The sequence below is a fragment of the Eleginops maclovinus genome, chromosome 13, assembly GCF_036324505.1.
Source record: "Eleginops maclovinus isolate JMC-PN-2008 ecotype Puerto Natales chromosome 13, JC_Emac_rtc_rv5, whole genome shotgun sequence".
Lineage (NCBI taxonomy): Eukaryota > Metazoa > Chordata > Actinopteri > Perciformes > Eleginopidae > Eleginops > Eleginops maclovinus.
In genome coordinates, this window is record NC_086361.1 from 20,357,662 (window position 1) to 20,376,180 (window position 18,519).

General features: G+C 42.0%; 1 protein-coding gene across 1 annotated transcript in view; it reads right to left on the reverse strand.

The window, feature by feature from the left end:
• Positions 1–15,468, reverse strand: part of nrsn1l (neurensin 1-like) — a 51,781-nt gene extending 36,313 nt beyond the window's left edge. Inside the window, exon 1 of the mRNA XM_063898591.1 lies at positions 15,333–15,468. The gene's annotated coding sequence lies outside the window, so the exon portion shown is untranslated. The remainder of the gene's footprint in view (positions 1–15,332) is intronic.
• Positions 15,469–18,519: the final 3,051 nt, after the last annotated feature.

An 18,519-nucleotide genomic window follows, 5' to 3' on the forward strand; every position in this document is an offset into this window, starting at 1 on the left:
GTTGAGAACTTGAAAAAAACGTTGCAAAAAGCCTACGTGTGTTCCTTTGCATGCTGAAAACCAATTTGGTTTGACTGCACTTTGTTCTCTACAGCACTTAAAATACTTTGACTTATTGATAGCTAATGTTCTTGCAGGATTCTGGCTTGTTCAGTTTATTTTTTCATGGTTGAATTGTAAGTCTCTTTCCAGCTAAATGGAATCAAATGTATACAAACCATGATCTATAATCTTGTACTTTACTGCAGATCAAGTCCGACAATCTTCTTGCATCACAGCGACTCCATTTGCAGCATAAACAAGGACAAATATTTAACACTTCATCACAATCACTGACGAGAAACATGCTCAAGACCCTCTGAAGTACATTTGACCTGGGATTTAACTCTGTGTTTAATTTGAGGATTGACTGGTGCACAAAAGAGCGCTTCAGTGTAACTTTATTAAATCGTGGGACCCTGTATCTCTGATTTGATGGTATTTCATAAGAACATGGGTTGGGATATTGTTGTTGCACAGCTTCAATTTGTTGTTATGGTTGATTAGTAGATTCTCTCAAAAGATTGACCTACAGTCTTTGAGCAGATTTTCAACTGGTGGAGCTTCTTGTTGAAAGTCCTATGATCTATCTGCTCATCCCTCTTAACTTGAGTGGACTCTTTTATCCACCGTTCACGTCATCCAAAGCCCTTTGCAGCATCTTGTATTTGATCGTTTTGTTTTAGTTTAGGGTATCTTGTGAGTTGGTCTCAGACGTTGAATGCTGTGAGAAATCGTCAGCATTTGACGCCGTGTAAATGAATCACGTTTGGGTTGCTCAATAGCTCAAAAGTTTCTACGCAAGCTTGCAGCCAATTCTTCTGTGTGTTTGGCAAGAAAGCGCCTACAATAGTGACAATAATGTGACTAATATCACACATCTTCACACTTCTCTCCCACCCCGTTAGCCCCTACATCACAGCTAATATATGCATGTGCAATGTTTCCTGCAGGACACAACGAGCATAGATGCATTAGTGGTCAGGGCCCATGCACATCACAGAAAATAATTGCCTATGCATATTTCCTCATGTGCGCTGCCACCCTGGCTAGCATCGGATTGGATTGGAGCGCCAGTTGCAGAACCATTAATAGAAATTAAGTGCCAGTGGAGCTACTCGAGAGAGACCAGTGGAGCCGGAATGGAGTTTATGTGAAAGATAAATACATTTCTACAGAAGAGTGCCTCCGTTTATTGGTTGGGAAAATGCACTGTGATATGATAGAGGGGCGACAAATGAGTATGGAATGGGACGATATGGCTGAGAGGGAAGAGAGTGTTGTGGAATTAGAGGCCTGACTTGAATGGGAAATGCAGAAAAAGGAAGTTAGGTTGCAGCTAGAGTTGGACATTTGTGGCGAGTTGAGAAACATCAAAGATTCAAAGGATACACTTAGATGTGACAGACCCACATCAATACAGTCATCCACCATCAAGCAAGTGCAAAAATAAATCAGCCTCTGCCTCCATACAGTCACTCTGTAAATGCCGACTTATTAACCGTCATCCCTCGAGTGTCTCTCCCTCTTGGCTGGCTGGTGTCAGACAGATTACATACTCATCACACATGCAAGTGCACACACACACATGCGCACAGCTAATAAAAATTCAACCTCATCCCAAGCTAATGGGCCTAATAACAGAGAGTCACTGGGGGCCTCGCGCGTGTCAGCCTGATTACAGGACGCACATGGACTAGACGGACAGGTCCCTGGCAGCGACACACCCACACTGACATATGCAAACACACACAGCCTCCATTCAAGAGGGTGCAACCTGCTCTCTGACCACTAGGAGGCAAGGGTGAGCCGTGCCAAACGGAGAGAGAAAGCCACTGAAGCTCCTCATAAAGGGCTGATATGTAGGATCTTCAATTACACACATGGCTTGTCCCATTGTCATGTTGTTCCACTGAGCAACAGATCATGTTATGCGTACTTACTGTATATTAGCTGTTTATTGTCAGCACATTGCTCTAATAAAGTTTGACTATTGAACATTTCTGAGCTGGTAATGCTCTCTCCCTCAAAACATTGGTGTATTGCTCAAAAGCACATCCACAGGGCTTAGTTAAAACTAGAGGTGAAGAGATGTTCTTTTGCTCCTGAAAAAAGTCCTTAAATATTTAACATGCCAGACAAATCCAATATGTGTTGATTATTTCATATTTAATTTATGTTACAGCAGCACAGCATACTTTAGTTAAGCTATTGAATCAGTTTGACAGCAGAGCAGCTCTACTTTCAAAAAATAAAACCTGCATCTTTCTTTGATAGTGTCTTTTAATATTCGTCAGGTTTGCTGTAGTGTTGAGTGAAATATCTGTTCAGACTAGTAGATGTGCTGTAGTGGAAAGCTTTGGACATGAGTCAGACAGCTTCTCTTCATCTCAATTGTGAATTAAATACTGGATTTCATCTGAAGGCTTTCAACCCAAAATATGACTTTACCAGCAACATTTTCCAGAAAGAGTCCAAAAATTACTAAAGAAAACTATTTCAAAAAGACACAACTACCTCCAAGGCACGCTAAACCACCAAACAGAGACACAAAACAACCACAAAGAGACACAAAATGGCCAAAAAGGGACGAGCAATGAGTAAAAATAGATGCAAAATTAGTACCAAGTCATGCAGAATGACTAGACAGAGACACAAAAAAAACACAGATTGACCAAAACAACTATAAATTGATACAAAAAAACTATATAAATGTGAAAGAAAATGACCAAAAACACACAGAAAAACTACAAAGCAACACTAAACACAAAAAAGCAACCAGCTCAACCCCATAGAGACTCAAATGATCTAAAAGGGGATTTGAAATGATAAAAAAATAGACGCAAAATAAATACAAAGTCAGAACGACTACCACAAGGCACTGCCCTCAGGCAAACATATTGACCTTAAGAGACACAAATGGCCACATAGAGACACAAAAGAAGACCACTTAGTGTAAGAAATTAACACACAAAGAGTCACTGAATGACCTCAATCAGAAATTGGACAATAAAAAGACACATAAAACACAAAAAGGAGACAGAAAATACCCAAATGACACACAAAATATCTACAAAGCTACATTAACTTACCACACAGAGACACAACAACTAAAATAAGACACACAACAACAACTACAAAGAGAGAAATACGTGCTTTATAAGCGACACAAAACGGATGACTCATTTACAGGCGTTTTGTGACTTCTAGCCTGGGAGTCTTTAGAAGATATAGGGGCCTTTTTCTTGTTAATCAAGGGCCCACTGTCTCTTAGTCCATCCTGGCTAAAAAGCAAAAGAAAATGCTATTAAACACAGTTGAGCCCAATGTCGCAGCAGCTCATTTGATCAAACACAAAGTCCAAACCCCGGGGGACTGAGATACGATTACCATACCGGGGGCTTTGAGCTCCGAGGCTGATCCCATGTCAAGAGGAAGCCAGGGGAGACTTCCTCGTGTCGGCTCAGACGGGGAATAAAAAGAGAGAGGCTACCGGGTCTGCGTCTGAACTCTACCTGAACTCCAAAGAACTTTCCCTGTAGTCATTTAAAGTCATCCAGGGAGTGAGAAAAAGGTAGGGGAGGGTACTGGGGAAGCTGGGGAAGGGACAGACAACAGAGAGAATAGATGAGGGAAAGGTGGCAAAGATGTGACAGGGTGAACTAATGTGCATCATTCCAAAAAGGACTAAGGTAGGGATGGAGGAAGACGCCGGGGGGAGGAGTATAAACACACAATATGTTCAACTCCTCAGACACTTCTTCTTCACGGGCTTGACCCTTAATAATTCCAGATTTTACAATAGAAGTGCAGCCCAACAGGTCTCTTGTTCTCGAGCCTTATATATTTTATTGATTGGAGGTATCTAACACATATGGATTTCCACGTGCTCATATGATTTCCCACTTGCACTATTATTATTAATATGAATTGATTCAATCCCCCTCCATGTGAATAATTGAACTCGATTAAATGATTTCGCCTGTGACCCCTAAAGATCCTTTTTTAGAGGAATGTAAAGCAACAAGGAGATGGAAAAATGGTTGTTCTTGGAAGTATCACAACATCACACTTCTTCAACAACTATTGACATATGCTGGGTGTCCAAACTACGGCCCGGGGGCCAACTGCTTCCCATTGTCCATTTTGAATTGGCCCTCAGCAAATTCAAAAAGCATAATGGCGATTCTCTTATATTATACACAGAATAATAGTTGCTTGAAAGAGACCCTTCATATTTCCCCTAATTATAAGCAATCTGAGGCTTCTGTTGTACACCTTATGTAACAAAATAAATGAGCCCTATGGAAGCTGTGATATTTGCTGTTTTTTCCTCAAGTATCAAGCAGACCTACGTTTGATTGATTTTGCTAACTTATATATAGCAATATACCTCACCTGGCCCTCAGTGAAAAGAGTTTGGACACCCCTGCTGTAAAGGTAGACCTTAAGAATTGGAGGTAAATTCATCTTAGGGTTAGGGGTAAAGGGATTGGTTATGGTGCTGAAACCTTTGTTAAAGTTATGCTAAAACCGTTGTTATGTCATGTAAATAAAGGGGAAATGGTTATTGGCTCTCCATAAGTAACAAACTCAGGTCTAATACACTCCAAACATCACTTAACATCTGACCTCATAAAGGACACTACTTCCTGCAGTGACATTGAAAATTGGCATTGATAGAATTGTTTTACATAATTCCCAGGGATCAACAATTACTTTGGGGGATGGGGGGTATCAATAATGACCTAGAAACCTTAACCCTAACCCTTACGCTTACCCTAGGGCCGGAGTAGCTAAGTCTGCATGGTTTGGGAACTGAAGGGTCGCCGGTTCAAGTCCCTATCGGACCAAGTGTGGATTAGTGGATGGAGAGGTGCCAGTTCACCTCATGGGCGCTGCCGTGGTCTCCACCGAACCCCCAACTACGCCCAAAAACTGGCAGCCTTTACTCTCAAACCTCTTCATAACAGTATATATGTAAATGCATGTATTCAGACATAATGTGACCATCCCTGTGTGTGTGTGTGTGAGTGTGTGTGTGTGTGTGTGTGTGTGTGTGTGTGTGTGTGTGTGTGTGTGTGTGTGTGTGTGTGTGTGTGTGTGTGTGTGTGTGTGTGTGTGTGTGTGTGTGTGTGTGTGTGTTGAGCTGTGTGCAATAACAGAGTGAGGATGAATCAATGGTCTTCTTCAAGCAGCCACAACCACGATCTTTCCCTGATCCAACAAAGAAGAGTTGTTGTGATATTGTGCAGGGTTTGGGGGATTGGCCCTTAAAAATAGGGTTGCATTTCTTTTAGCAAAGCGTAACATTGGGAGAAACACGAGCTGTCATCTGACTGTTCCAAGCTCCATTGACTCCTTTTTTTTGGGCCCGTTGTTGGCACATTCCCATATGTCAGCAATTGACTTGGTAATCACGATGGATGGATGCAAAAACAAGACCCAAGAATAGTAGTATTCTTTTTTTGGTCGTCTTAAGAAACATTTGACCTATAAAAACACTGCTTTTTAAAAAATTGAGTGTCTGATTCCACAAGAAAATCAATAAACGGATTCCTCAAAGCACATTTTCTCTTTTGGACCATGAATATATGAATATGCAATTATGTTTTCATTTCAAAAGTTGAACTCCCCATGTCCCAGACTTATTATTGGACGACGATTTGGCTTTCAATCGAGTTTTGATGTTACAAAAGTACAGGTGTAAAACTGAGATTTGAATTGAGTGCAGACTCACAAAAATGATTGAAAAAATGATGTCAACTTTACATACATCAACCTTCATGGTAAAGATCAAACATCTGAGTGATTTAACAAACAATAAAGCACATTTTCAAGTGGAAGTGGACTATTAGTCTGGAAGCATAACATTAAAAAGGAAAAAGGTACTGATGAAGGCTAAAACACCACGTTTAATCTCCGTCTCAAATAAATATTGCAAAGAAAAGCATCCCTGCTGAGTCTGACCCCCCTCTGCCAATACAAACCTTTTCATACGAGCCTCCCCCCCCCCCCCCCCCCCCCCGCCCCCATCCTGTTAGTAAGCTTGGACATGCTTCCCAGCCCGCTGCCCACACATTTCTCAGCTCCTCTTCATTTTGGACACTCATACATTTATGGAGTGATTCGGTGCAGTTCACCCTCCGAGGCATCCAGGATTACTGCACATACTGAGCTGAGAGGGTCTGGGTTGTGGAGGGCATGGGGTGGGTGGGGTTGGGGAGTGAAGAGGGCGCTCAGTTGAAAGAGGGGAGGTAAGAGGGGGGGATCTTTAAGCGAGAGATAAAAAGACAAATGGAAGGCCAGCGGTGGAGTGATTTCCAAAAAATGAAAGAAAAACGATAAGAGCGAAAAACCAAGATTGTTTTTGGTCAGTACAGGAACACTTCAGTTGTCCCCTGGAGTAGTGTGTGTGTATGTGTGTGTGTGTGTGTGTGTGTGTGTGTGTGTGTGTGTGTGTGTGTGTGTGTGTGTGTGTGTGTGTGTGTGTGTGTGTGTGTGTGTGTGTGTGTGTGGGTGGGTGGGTGGGTGGGTGGGTGGGTGGGTGGGTGTGTGTGTGTGTGTGTGCACTTGCTAAAAATGGATTAAGGGATTGTTACACATTCACCAACACAAGTCTTTAAGGCCAAAAGGGACCAAAAAGTGTGTGTGTTCCTTGTATAGGCATCCCTAAAGTATGAGCGTGCATCTACATGTGTGTGAGCGTTGTTCGAGGTGTCATCAGTTATTTAGGGCCCTCTTTCGGCGCCACACCCTCTTTTCCCTTGTGATAAAACGCTGTCTATATCACCTGTGAGCCTGTGGTCTTTCCCTGTGTGTGCATGCTTGTGTGTGTGTTGTACTCTAATTAGCACCTAAACACACAGGAGAGTGCTGAAGCCAGACAGCAAATAAATCAGACAAGGCTATAGGATCGTAACACCCTAACAGACGATATCAGCGGCACTGCAAGCTTTAACACACTTGATAAATTGACAACACAATGGTACAGTATATGCTTTAAGTTGCTGGCTCCCTTCCCAATTCCAGACGCATTGGATTGTGGGGACGATTTTTGTGTTTGCACTGCAGCTTTCTTTGTCCCAACTACAAAAACGCAATAAGTAATGAGACATGCACCAGGAAAGGTTTTTCTCTCCACATTCATTTGCTAAAACATGCCCACTGCATTTCTATATGTTTCCCTCCAATTACCAGCATTACTCAAAGTCAGAGCTTCCTCCAGCACATTTTTCATCTTTCACTTTCCTCACTCTCATTCATTAATTTGAATATCCAAACCCCAACCGAGCGGTTCCAGGCAAACACAGCAGCGGCGACGGAAACGAGCGTGCTCCATGATGTGTGTTGTTTTCCTCTTTTCTCCCCGTCTTCGTGTCCCCCCCCACCCCCCGCCCACCCGCCTCTCTGCTGCGAGAAAGCACTGCAGGCGTGAAGGAAACAGATCCCAGCCATACAGTACACTCTGGCTCTGGTGTGTCCCCGCCCCAGGGGAGTCTGGGAGAATGAGTCCCAGTGGAGGTTTGTTTAAATGCTAGAGGGAGTGTTTGCCCCAGACTAGCCTCTATCCCACTAATGGATATGTCTATGTTATTGATAGTAGGACTGCGGGAAAAAATGTGTATAAGCTTTTTTATGCATACATTATACCGCGGGCATAGGGTGATGTCTTATTGCCCTTGTAGGTGAGATATGTGTAGAGGCATAACAAAAGTTGACTTCTGATCTGCATTAAAGCTGCTCTGAGTTAGGTACTCATAAGAAAAGTAAGTGGGGTTTCATCAGAGTTTCAAATCCTCTTTAAGACTGCCCAAATATATCAGAAAACATCTCTAGTTTCAGGTATGAACAGTGGCAGGAAATTGTCACCACAGCCACTAAAAAGAGGACATTAAAGCTGCTTTATAAACAGATTTGTATAAACTGTATTAAATAAAAAGGGTGGTTCTTAAACACACCTCTATTAATCACACCCCTCTATGGGATACCTTTAAGCTCATTGTTTTGGTTTCACTCTACTGATCTTTACTGTTGGGGTTGTTCATATCAGTATTTCCAGCTGCAGAAAGCATCCGTTTTCAACACAAACTTTAAAAAAAAACAAGGCCAAACAAGTTAGTGGCTAGCTGTTGAACATAGTGGAGGATCCAGCAGGTTAAGAGACAGATGTTTGCCTCAATAAAGGGTCTAAATAGAAAATAAGACAGTCAATGACAAAAGTTTTTACAGTTTCAAATCCTTGAGTGTGGCATTTTGGCCCTCGTCATCTTTTGTTTTGTTTTGGAAAGGCGGTTTCAGTACAACCGAGTATAAATCAAACCCTGCTTTAGCATCTATTGTACCCTTAATGGGACCACAATTTACAAAATCAACACCATGCTGTACTGAAGAACACTTGAAAACGGAAATGTAAAATGTTTAACAATCAATTAAAGTCATTTTCCAGACTTCTATACAATCTGATTTATTTTTGCAGCCAGTATAGTTGACCCTTGGCTTTTAAAAAACATGCATCGCCTTCATTGCTGCTTGTTTAGAGGCCGAAAACAATCAATGAATGCAGGTTTAAAATCACTGGGCTTACATTTGAATCAATCCACTGAAGAAAAACCTGCAATGAGGGTCTCTCATATTTTCCAAACATCTACAGGTTTTGTGGTGAGGTAATGCGCGGGGGGGAAACTCCTGGCATTTAGACTAACATGGTGGCGGTGAAGCTGTGCTATATTGTCAAACTGTATTGGAAAACATACAGCAGATGTTTTAAACAGATATGTGATGTGAAATTGGTTGCTTTACGATTTGTTTTGAAATGATAATAAGGCCATCGCAGGAAATAAAAAGGTGTTGGAGAGTGTGTGAACGTATCCTTTATCAAATGACACATTTCTGCATATTCCTGTTGTCAGACTTGTTTGTTTTCCCACAAGGCTTCTGTGAATGCATGCTTTACTGTACTGTACTGTACATGACATTTATGTTGAGCGGCCTTTATCTCTCTGTCTGTATAGCTCAAACTGCTTTTATCTCTCCGGTTTCATGGTGGTAACAAGCGAGATAAAGAAAGCACATTGAGAGAAAGATGAGAGAGGAAGAATAGCAAGAGAACATCCTTTGAATGAGAGTTTACCCAAGAACAATGCTGTCTGCTTGCAGCTGTCTGCAGGAGACATTATGTCATGTGTTACGCCTGCGAAAGCGAGAAACTGTTGCAGTCAATATCTCCCCGCGTGCCTCTCGCGCTCCCTTTTTCTCTCTCGTTGTCAGCAAAAAAACCTGAGGACTTGTGGATGTAGTGGAGGACTCTTTTCTGACACAACGCATATTCACGTGGACCTCCTCAGCGGCAGCTCCCGCTCGCTTCGGGCAAGGTTAGCTCTGTTTATGAAACCATCAATTACACATATTTAATTTAGTAAGAGACGAAACGCCGCCACACTGACTGAATCCAGACCGAGTGTCCCCCTGAGCACCGTGATAAATAGAGCAAGGGAAGAGGAGGAGGAGCAGGAGAGAGAGAGAGAGAGAGAGAGAGAGAGAGAGAGAGAGAGAGAGAGAGAGAGAGAGAGACATACTTCATTAATTCTGTCGTCCATCTAATTGGAGTCCTGTCGGACCCTACAGCTAAAATGAAGTCCGAAACGAGTTCTAATGAGAAAAAAAAAAGTTGGAGCTACCCATATCTAGAGAACAACCTTGGGCAAAATCAAGACTTGATGTACAATGCAGACCCTTGGGATGCCCTTAACTCCCCCCGGTTGGACGCTGATTAAAATTGGGCGGTATTCATTCTAAATAATGAGACCAGAGGACTACCTGGGCTTTTTTAATCCGACAAACTGATGTTATGAAGCAGAAAGAAATTCATCAGGCAGCAGATTTGCATTTAATATGGACAGGCAGAGAACTAGAATGGAGAGCGTACACCTCCGACAAGGCCGCTGTTACATTTATGTGTTCCTTGTATTGTCCCATTTCGGAAGTTGTCGTCTAACTTTGTTTATGAGCTCTAAGTTGTAATGTTCAAAACAACATGGACACTCCAAGGAAGATGAGTTGTATTTGATTGCTCATAGACATCAACCCTCCACCATGTTTCTGTATCATCATCAAACAGCTCCTGAACGAGAATGTGCGCCCACTTTCTGTTTTTTTATTTTACATTTTAAGTGCCGTCCAAGTCTTTTCACATTTTCTTTTTCCAATCACCAGTTTTTAAACATTGCCAGAGCCCATACCGCATTCCTGTTATGTTTACTTCCTGTCTGTCTTCTTCTGTTGATTTCTCAGATGTCCATCGCTCCGTTTTTTAACCGTCATGCTCTCCACAAATATAAAAATGAACATTTCTGATGGAGAAACTAATCTCCGTGGTCCGTAGCTGACGTGAAAAACAACCAGCCTTTTTTGCTGCAGTTTGAAAGGACTCCCTTGATTCCTTAGCAACGGTCTGTTAGCGCAAAAATAACCGACCTCTGAAATATCCAATTCGCCAATCAGAATTGAGTATTCAACTCAGCTGTCTAATAAGCAATTTGTGCCAGTAGTTATTTCTGTAGTCCTGATGACAAACACACAGTCAGACATGGCAACAAACCAAGCAGACAAACATGACCTCCTCAGCAGAGGCAACACAATATTGTTCACGGATCATCTTTTCATGTTTTCACATACACACTTACTCACTGTAGCAGACACTTTAACCCCGCTGAAGTGCCTTTAAGAAACTCAACACCATCTGAATGCTTATTCATCTGACCTTCCTCTGGAGGAGAAAGAAAAGAGCATCCAGTACTGTGTGAGAAGAAACTACAGATACATACTGAGATAAGTATTTGCAGATCTGTGCTAGGAAAATTGTTGTTGTTACATAAGGAAAAGGTAAGCAGAAGGCAGAAAAACATGCATTTTTGGGTAATTACGTTCCCCTACTTGCATATCAGAGCCCCACCCTAAAGTCCCAGTCATAACAGATGCGGCATCATTGGCGACTCTGGTTATAATGGCATCAGTGTATCAAGTCTTTGTCTCTCATTATGGCTGTGATCACAACCAAAGGCCGGACCACAAATTAAAGGAAACTAAGCTGAACAAGAAAAACAAGCAGAGCCGAATAAACAAGAGGACTATGAGAAGGAGAAGGAGAGGAGATTAAAGCACAATGGAGTAGGGCTTGAGTTTGTAGAGAGTGGAGTAAAATACAGAAGAGTAGAGCAATAGAGCAGAGTGAAGGGAAATAGGATTAAGTAGGGAAAAATACAGCAAAGTAAATGGAGTAGAATGGAGAGTTGAAGAGCTGGGTAACAAAAGATCGATATGGAAAGAGTGGAGTTGATTGGACAAGAGTAGAGACAGGTTTTGTGTCCCTACCCTCATTAGCATCTACCAATCTGAGGATCCTGAGGTCACCGTGTCGAAGTGTCCTTGGGCAAGATACTTAATACTTAACGCTCCTGTAAGCATTTCTATGGTATTGAGGTGTATTTAAGTTGCTTTGGATAAAAGCCTCAGCTAAATTACATGTAATGACAAATAATAAAAGCTTGGAAAAGCACCCTTATCCCCCTAACAGGTGTTAACATGCTTAGTTTAGCTCAATAATTGGATGCCTATGGGATCATGATCATGATATCTGGTCCTATAGACACTCTACAATTGAGCCTAGCTACATTTAGACTACATCAAACGCATGAAATAAGGTCAGGGTAACGACGGGTGGGCCATGCACTGAGGCTCAGTCCTTAAAGCAGTGAGTCTAACCCTTTGCTGCATGTTGTCCCCTCCCTCTCCCTCTTCCTTTGTGTATCTTCTGAACTGTCTAATAAAAGGCCTAAGCCAACAAATATAACAAATGAATAAGTGTCTGTCCTGAAGCCTTTATGTGCATCTGATTATGGGAAAGTGAGTAAAACGGACAAAAGGCAATTCAAAACTGTGCCGTATTCCAAATAACACACATTCAGTTGATGTAATTGATGTTATAGCTACACTTACATTCATGTTTGTCATGCTTTGAAAACCTCTGGTGTGTTGGAAGAGTAAAATATAGTAAGCTGGAAAGGAATAAACTATATCCTTGACATTTATCCAATCCCACAACCTTACTACTATGACTGTCAACTTTATACAAGGTCACCTGACATTCTGCTGATGTTCTCCTCATAATAATAACCGGCTTTCAGAGACAACCTTTACGGATGTGTTTGGGGGGAAGGCAACCTGTATCTTACTTAGAGGTAAAGTAGAGTGTATTAGAGTATTTCTGAGTCAAGAGAAGAGGAAATTATAGTAGAGAGGAGTAAAGCACACATTGCTAGATTCCAGTGATGTAGGGTTCAGCAGATCACAGCATAAAAGCTGCTGTGCCAAAGATGAGTAGCAGGCTGTACCGTGTAAATGTTCTGCTGTACAAACTGTGTCTTGTACAGGATGTTTGTGTGTGTGTGTGTGTGTGTGTGTGTGTGTGTGTGTGTGTGTGTGTGTGTGTGTGTGTGTGTGTGTGTGTGTGTGTGTGTGTGTGTGTGTGTGTGTGTGTGTGTGTGTGTGTGTGTGTGTGTGCGATGTGACAGCATTAAGGAGTGAGGTTTGACTTCTGCTGACTGTCACACTGGGCCCCATCTCCCATGCAAACACACGCCACATTCAAGCTCCTATAAAGATCCCATATTTTAATTGTCTAATCAAATTGATCGCTGTGTGTCGCCTCATGTCAATCTAGAGTCTCGTTCAATGACACACACAGACACACAGACACACAGACACACACACAGACACACACACACACACCAATGTTCTGTGCTGTACGTCACCTTCTCGGGAAAAGACACAGTGTTCAGTGGCATTCCTACAGCAATCCAATTAGGTTTGATTTCAATTCAATTACTGGACCGTTAGGGTAGTGGAGTGGAGATCCATTGAATGAACTTTACTTGAGAATTCCATTACTACAGAGAAAGTCATTCAAGTCCATAATCTGGCTGGGAATAGGGTAGTAGAAGAGAGAAGAAGTGGCTGATATTAACCCTCACTATTTCCCTCTGAATGGAGTGGAGTACTAACCGTCTGCTATTCAAACAGGGAAATCATTAAGGCTCTGGTTCAACAGAAAACTGCACAGCCTCACACAGGAAGACATCTGCTGCATGTGAGACCACAAACAGCAAACTGTCAACAACTATCTATCCCCACAACCTCCCCGATTGTGTGTGTGTGTGTGTGTGTGAGTGTGTGTGTGTGTGTGTGTGTCTGTCTGTGAGCACGTGCCATTCTACACGTGTGTGTGTGCAACCCTGTCCCTGCAAGAACAACAGATAAGCATTAACGCACCTCAGTGGCAGCGAGTGCCGCCATAAATTACCGCCTCCTGGAGATAAGAAGCCACCGCCACTTCAAGCTCACTGCCAGAAATGTCCATCGCAAAAGAAAAGTGGTTTTGTTTCATTTTTAAGTTTTGAATTTAGCTTTTTAACAGAAATTTTGTCAATACGTTTCCTAGCATCTACTTATTATAGGAGTGAGAGACAAACGTTGAAGACAAAATGTGTCGAGGGAATTATCAAGTTTTTAATATCCATCAGAATTTCCTTCAAATCCAGAAAAAAATGTGTGTACATTTGTCATTTAATTATTTACATTTCTAATTGTAGCATGACCTGACCTGCTGTGCTTCAACTGAAGGTCTTTCTTCGTAAAACAAGTTGTTTAAAAAGGAAAGTTTAAAACAATCAATTGGAAATAAACCAATTAGACACAGTTAACCTATAATAGCCAGAGGTGAAAATGAAGTGCCTTTTTTCTGCAGATTGATATGCCTGCATGTAGTCCTCCTTAGCAACGGTCTGTTCTTCTTAGCAATGGTCTGTTAATACATATTAACCGACCTGTGGGATGTCCAAATTGAATCTAGAGTCAAACTAAGCAGCGTAATTCAAAACAAGAAGACTTTTCTGGTTATTTGTGATTCATTTGCTTATATTTCTAATTGTAGCATGACTTGACCCGCTGTGCTCTGACTGAAGACGTTCTGGGCAAAACAACGTACAAAAAAATTCAAGTTAAAATCAATTGAAATTCATTAGAAATCAACCAAATGGTCACATACATAGTAACTCATGAGGAGGTAATAGAACTGTAAAAAAAAAAGGGAGCAACTATGCCAAGTTTTCCATTCTATGGCACCTTTAAGGAATTTTCAAATTGCAGATCATTGATCAATCATCTGAGCAAAGTCAGGTAGACTTTTTTACCTGCATAAGGAAAAAATCCAAGGTATAAATCAAGATATAGAGAAGAAGAAGAGTGGGTTTTTTTAAGGAAATACAGTCAACCCTCGACTAAATGACGTTTTTTTCGGTGGACAGTAATATACCTTGGAGCGTAAAGGAAGTTCCTCGACAGGGGAGCAGACAGTTACTGTCACAGATAAGAGCTGATGTACATCTTAGAGAATGGGCTGTTTATAGCCACATACCCAGTAGAGGAACCATGACTTCAAATACTTTTAATATAAAATAAATATATACTGTTTGTGTGGCTTACTTCATCTCCAAACCTGTCTTTTTAAACTCGCTGAATGAGACTTTTTCTTTCTATTCATCTCATGAACAAACCACACGAACCCCCCAGCCCCCCACTGAGAGCTCTTATATTTCAGTTTATCCATTATCCATCAGCATCAATCACTCTCCCTGTAACTGCTCCACAGCCACACATCGTCTCAGGTACGCACACACAAAAACACCAAAACTCAGACACACTTCACTGCCGGTGAATAGACCATCAGTGTGGTTTTTACTGGCGTGTCTGAGGCGCTGACACCTCTGCGCTTGGTCTATTGATTTTGTTGTCTTATCCTAATGAGGCTTGCGTCATCCATCACTGCTCTCCTGGTAGCACTCAGGCGGCCTGGATGGCTCGGAGGACTGAATTAAGGAGGGACAGAGACTATCACCTTGCCACTGGGTGTATATCAATGAGAGTTTCCTGCATACCATTTCTGAAAGGCATCAACAGTAATAAAAAAAAGAAAAACAGACCCCACATCTGTTTGAGATATGTGATGTGAGGGCTTTGGAATAGGATAAGTGCAGGCTGACATGATTTCAGGCCCCTCAGCTGATGACTTCTGACCCCTGCAGGCTCTTGCCTTTAACACTTGCTTTCTTGTGTCAGGAAAAGTGCTTTCAGGTTGTGTGTGCAGATACGAGTGTGTATGTTGTGCAGTCTCGAGTGCAGGTGTTGACTAAAGTGATGATGGGGATGTTAGAAGGCAGCTAGCACCCATTACTTACTTACACCCTCTGGAGTAAAGGCTGGAGATGAAACACTTCGGCACACCGTAGCTCCTCCACTCCATCCAGCGGTCCATCCACTCAGCCGTTATGGAGGTTGTCCCCCTGCTTTAAGTCATCCCGTGACTCCAAATGGTGTTTTGATGTTGGTTCTCCACACCTGTATCAATGCATTAAAAAAGTAGGAAGCCTCTATCATCATTTGTTTAAGTGAAGGAGACATCCTCTCAGTTCTCAGTCTCCAGATTAGTGTTCCAGGAAAATCAGGATCCAGAAAAATGTGTATCAAGTAGTGTTTCATTGAAGCCAAGGTATACAGAAGCTAACAAGTCCTACATAATCTTACCTGCATCTGACATCCTGTACGTCCTGTACTGCTTTTTCTGTCTGCCATCCTACAAAGTGGTGTATGCAAACATGTCATATGTAAATAGTATATTGTACATATATTGTGAGGAATGTACCACAGGAAAATCTCGACACATCATCAGAAGACAGACATGTTTGGCGTCTGTTAGCTAGCTAGTTATCGTTTGCTCGGATGCGTGCTGTTAAAAGGATTGGGCCTTAAGTAATAAAGGGTGGATAATCTGGTGTTTAAAGTGTAACACATTTTGGTAAAGAAATGGGTTTATTGGTCAAAATAACATGGTTTTCGGCTGCTGTATGGCTCGAGGACAGGGGTTCGAATCCGGCCAAGGACCATTTGCCGCATGTCATCCCGTCTGTTATCCCCCTCCAACACTGTAACTTCAATAAAGTCATTGCCCACCAAAATTGAATGGATAAATAACATGGCTTTTACCTGGAAGGTCGCTATGAAACCCAGAGTGAACACCTGACTGGTTTTAGTCCATGTTTTAAACATCAAACATTTTACAAGTGCAATTCATCCAGTGTGAAACATCATGATGGTGATAAATCTGCTAATGGCCATTCAATGGGCGTTGTGGTAATTGGCTACAGTGACAGTCCTAGTCTTTGTTTTGTGGCCAATTTGGTTACTTTTGATTTAAGTGGATGGTCAAATATGCGATCTAAAATGTACTACCTGTTTGAATTGTGTAAAAAATGTAAAATATTGTGAATTGGCACAAAAAAAATAAGCATTTTCATTTTTATCCTTTAAGTTTGAATGAGCCTGAAATGCAAACCTAAATCTTTTAGTTTACTCACAGTTTCACATCCTATTCCTGCATGCTATGCGAATTGCACAATCCATTTTATGCTCCCCTCCTTAAGGTATTTTCTTATAATGTTCATCCTGCATCATGTATTATAGATCCTGTTCAATACACACTAGACTGCTGCACATTCTTCATCCAACAGTCCTGTACTCTACATCTTAAATCGATGCACTATTACTCACATCCTGCTTCGTGTGTTGCAACTTCATGTACATTCAGTGTTCCCTTTTATGTAACATATCATCGTCACATTACTTTTATCAGAGATTGGACATTGTACATCCTTCACCTTTAAGTTGGGCGTCATAGCCTGTTCTCTACTTCCTATGTCTTACTAGTGTTTGAATTATATTTGATTTCCTCCACTTTACATCTACTTTCATTTACTTTAAGTTCCCTCTCATTCATTATGCCCTCTACATCTCACAACCTCTAAGCCCACATATTTGGTCCTTCATTTTACAGGCTGCATAATCCACCTACAGTTCATCCTGTGTTTGACATTACGTAATAAAAGCTGTCCTACATCTCTTTCCCTATATCCTACATATGCTGACAGCCATTAGACGTGGGATGTAGGCTGTTTATCCAAACTAGACATGGCTGTATATGTCTTTTATTGGCTCTTTCTATCATTAACACTTGCCACTCAAGGCTGCAAATGTTCTCCAAAAATGAAGCCAATCCTTGACATGATAATAATTGCGTGGGGTGTTAAAGATGAACCCAACAAAGACCTCGAAAAACCCCATCTTCAGGGAGCACTTTGGTGAAAATGACTGCTCTAATCTTATTAAACTGAGTGTTGCCACTATTTACTGGTGTTAAAGGGGATAAGCTACTTACGGAGTGGTCGGGGAATGAAGTGAAACTGGGTTGTGAAAGGACCCCTCAATGTCACTCACCACACACAAGCGATCCGTTCATCCCCTCTGCCTTCGCTAGTGCATCACACGCCAACACAATCCAAATACTATAGTTTACAGTGTGTATAAAAAGATTACGCACAAGCTGTGCTGTCCTGTGACTTTAGTTTGCCACAAAAACAGTTTGTGACTTTCCTGTAACACAAGCAGGCCGAGGGGGGGGGGGTTCACGAGCCCTAAGGCTAGCGCACATACAAATGCCACCAACACAAGCGCATGCAAACTCTTGCGTACAGACACACACAGGCAACAAAGGACCCAGCAGGCTTTGGGAGCCATGCCCTGACCTCTGGTTCCCAGTCAAAGGGGTGCTGTTCGCCAGTACACAACAGAACCACTGATCCCCCCCCCCCCCCCCCTCGTCCCTCTTGTAAATTTTGCTCTTTCTCCTCGGGGCCCAGAAGAGTCCTGTGTTGTTTTGTGAAAAGGAGCAGGAGGAGGAGGAGGAGGAGGAGGAGAAACAAGAGATATGAAGCCACTGACTGTGTGTGACCGCTAAATCAGTGTCTGCGGGAAGTCTGGGACTGTGCATGTGTGTGTGTGTGTGTGTGTGTGTGTGTGTGTGTGTGTGTGTGTGTGTGTGTGTGTGTGTGTGTGTGTGTGTGTGTGTGTGTGTGTGTGTGTGTGTGTGTGTGTGTGACATCTACAGTTCATGTGCGTACAAAAAGAGCAGAGAACAAGGGACCTTTAGTCTGGGAGGAAAACATAGCCCAATGGTACAGGCCAAATAAGATTAACTGGTCTAATGGACACACTTATTTGAATTATTCTGCATCATTGCTACGGCCGTGGAGAACAGGCTCACCACTACTACTGGCCCCAGCAGCACAAGATTTCCTGATAAGGGAGTCTTCTCTCCGTCCACTTCTAATTTCCAAGAATTCATTCATCCTCCCATTTTCGCCCCATATTCAATGTTACCTCAATAGGACTCTCCATCTGTGTTGGTAATTTATTCATTTAAACTACGCACAAAAGCTACTTATATCATTCGTGACAGTGCGCTTTGCTGAGATGTGTCCATGAAATGTAGTACAATCCTTTCCGTATTACAGATGGGAATGCAAGATCTGT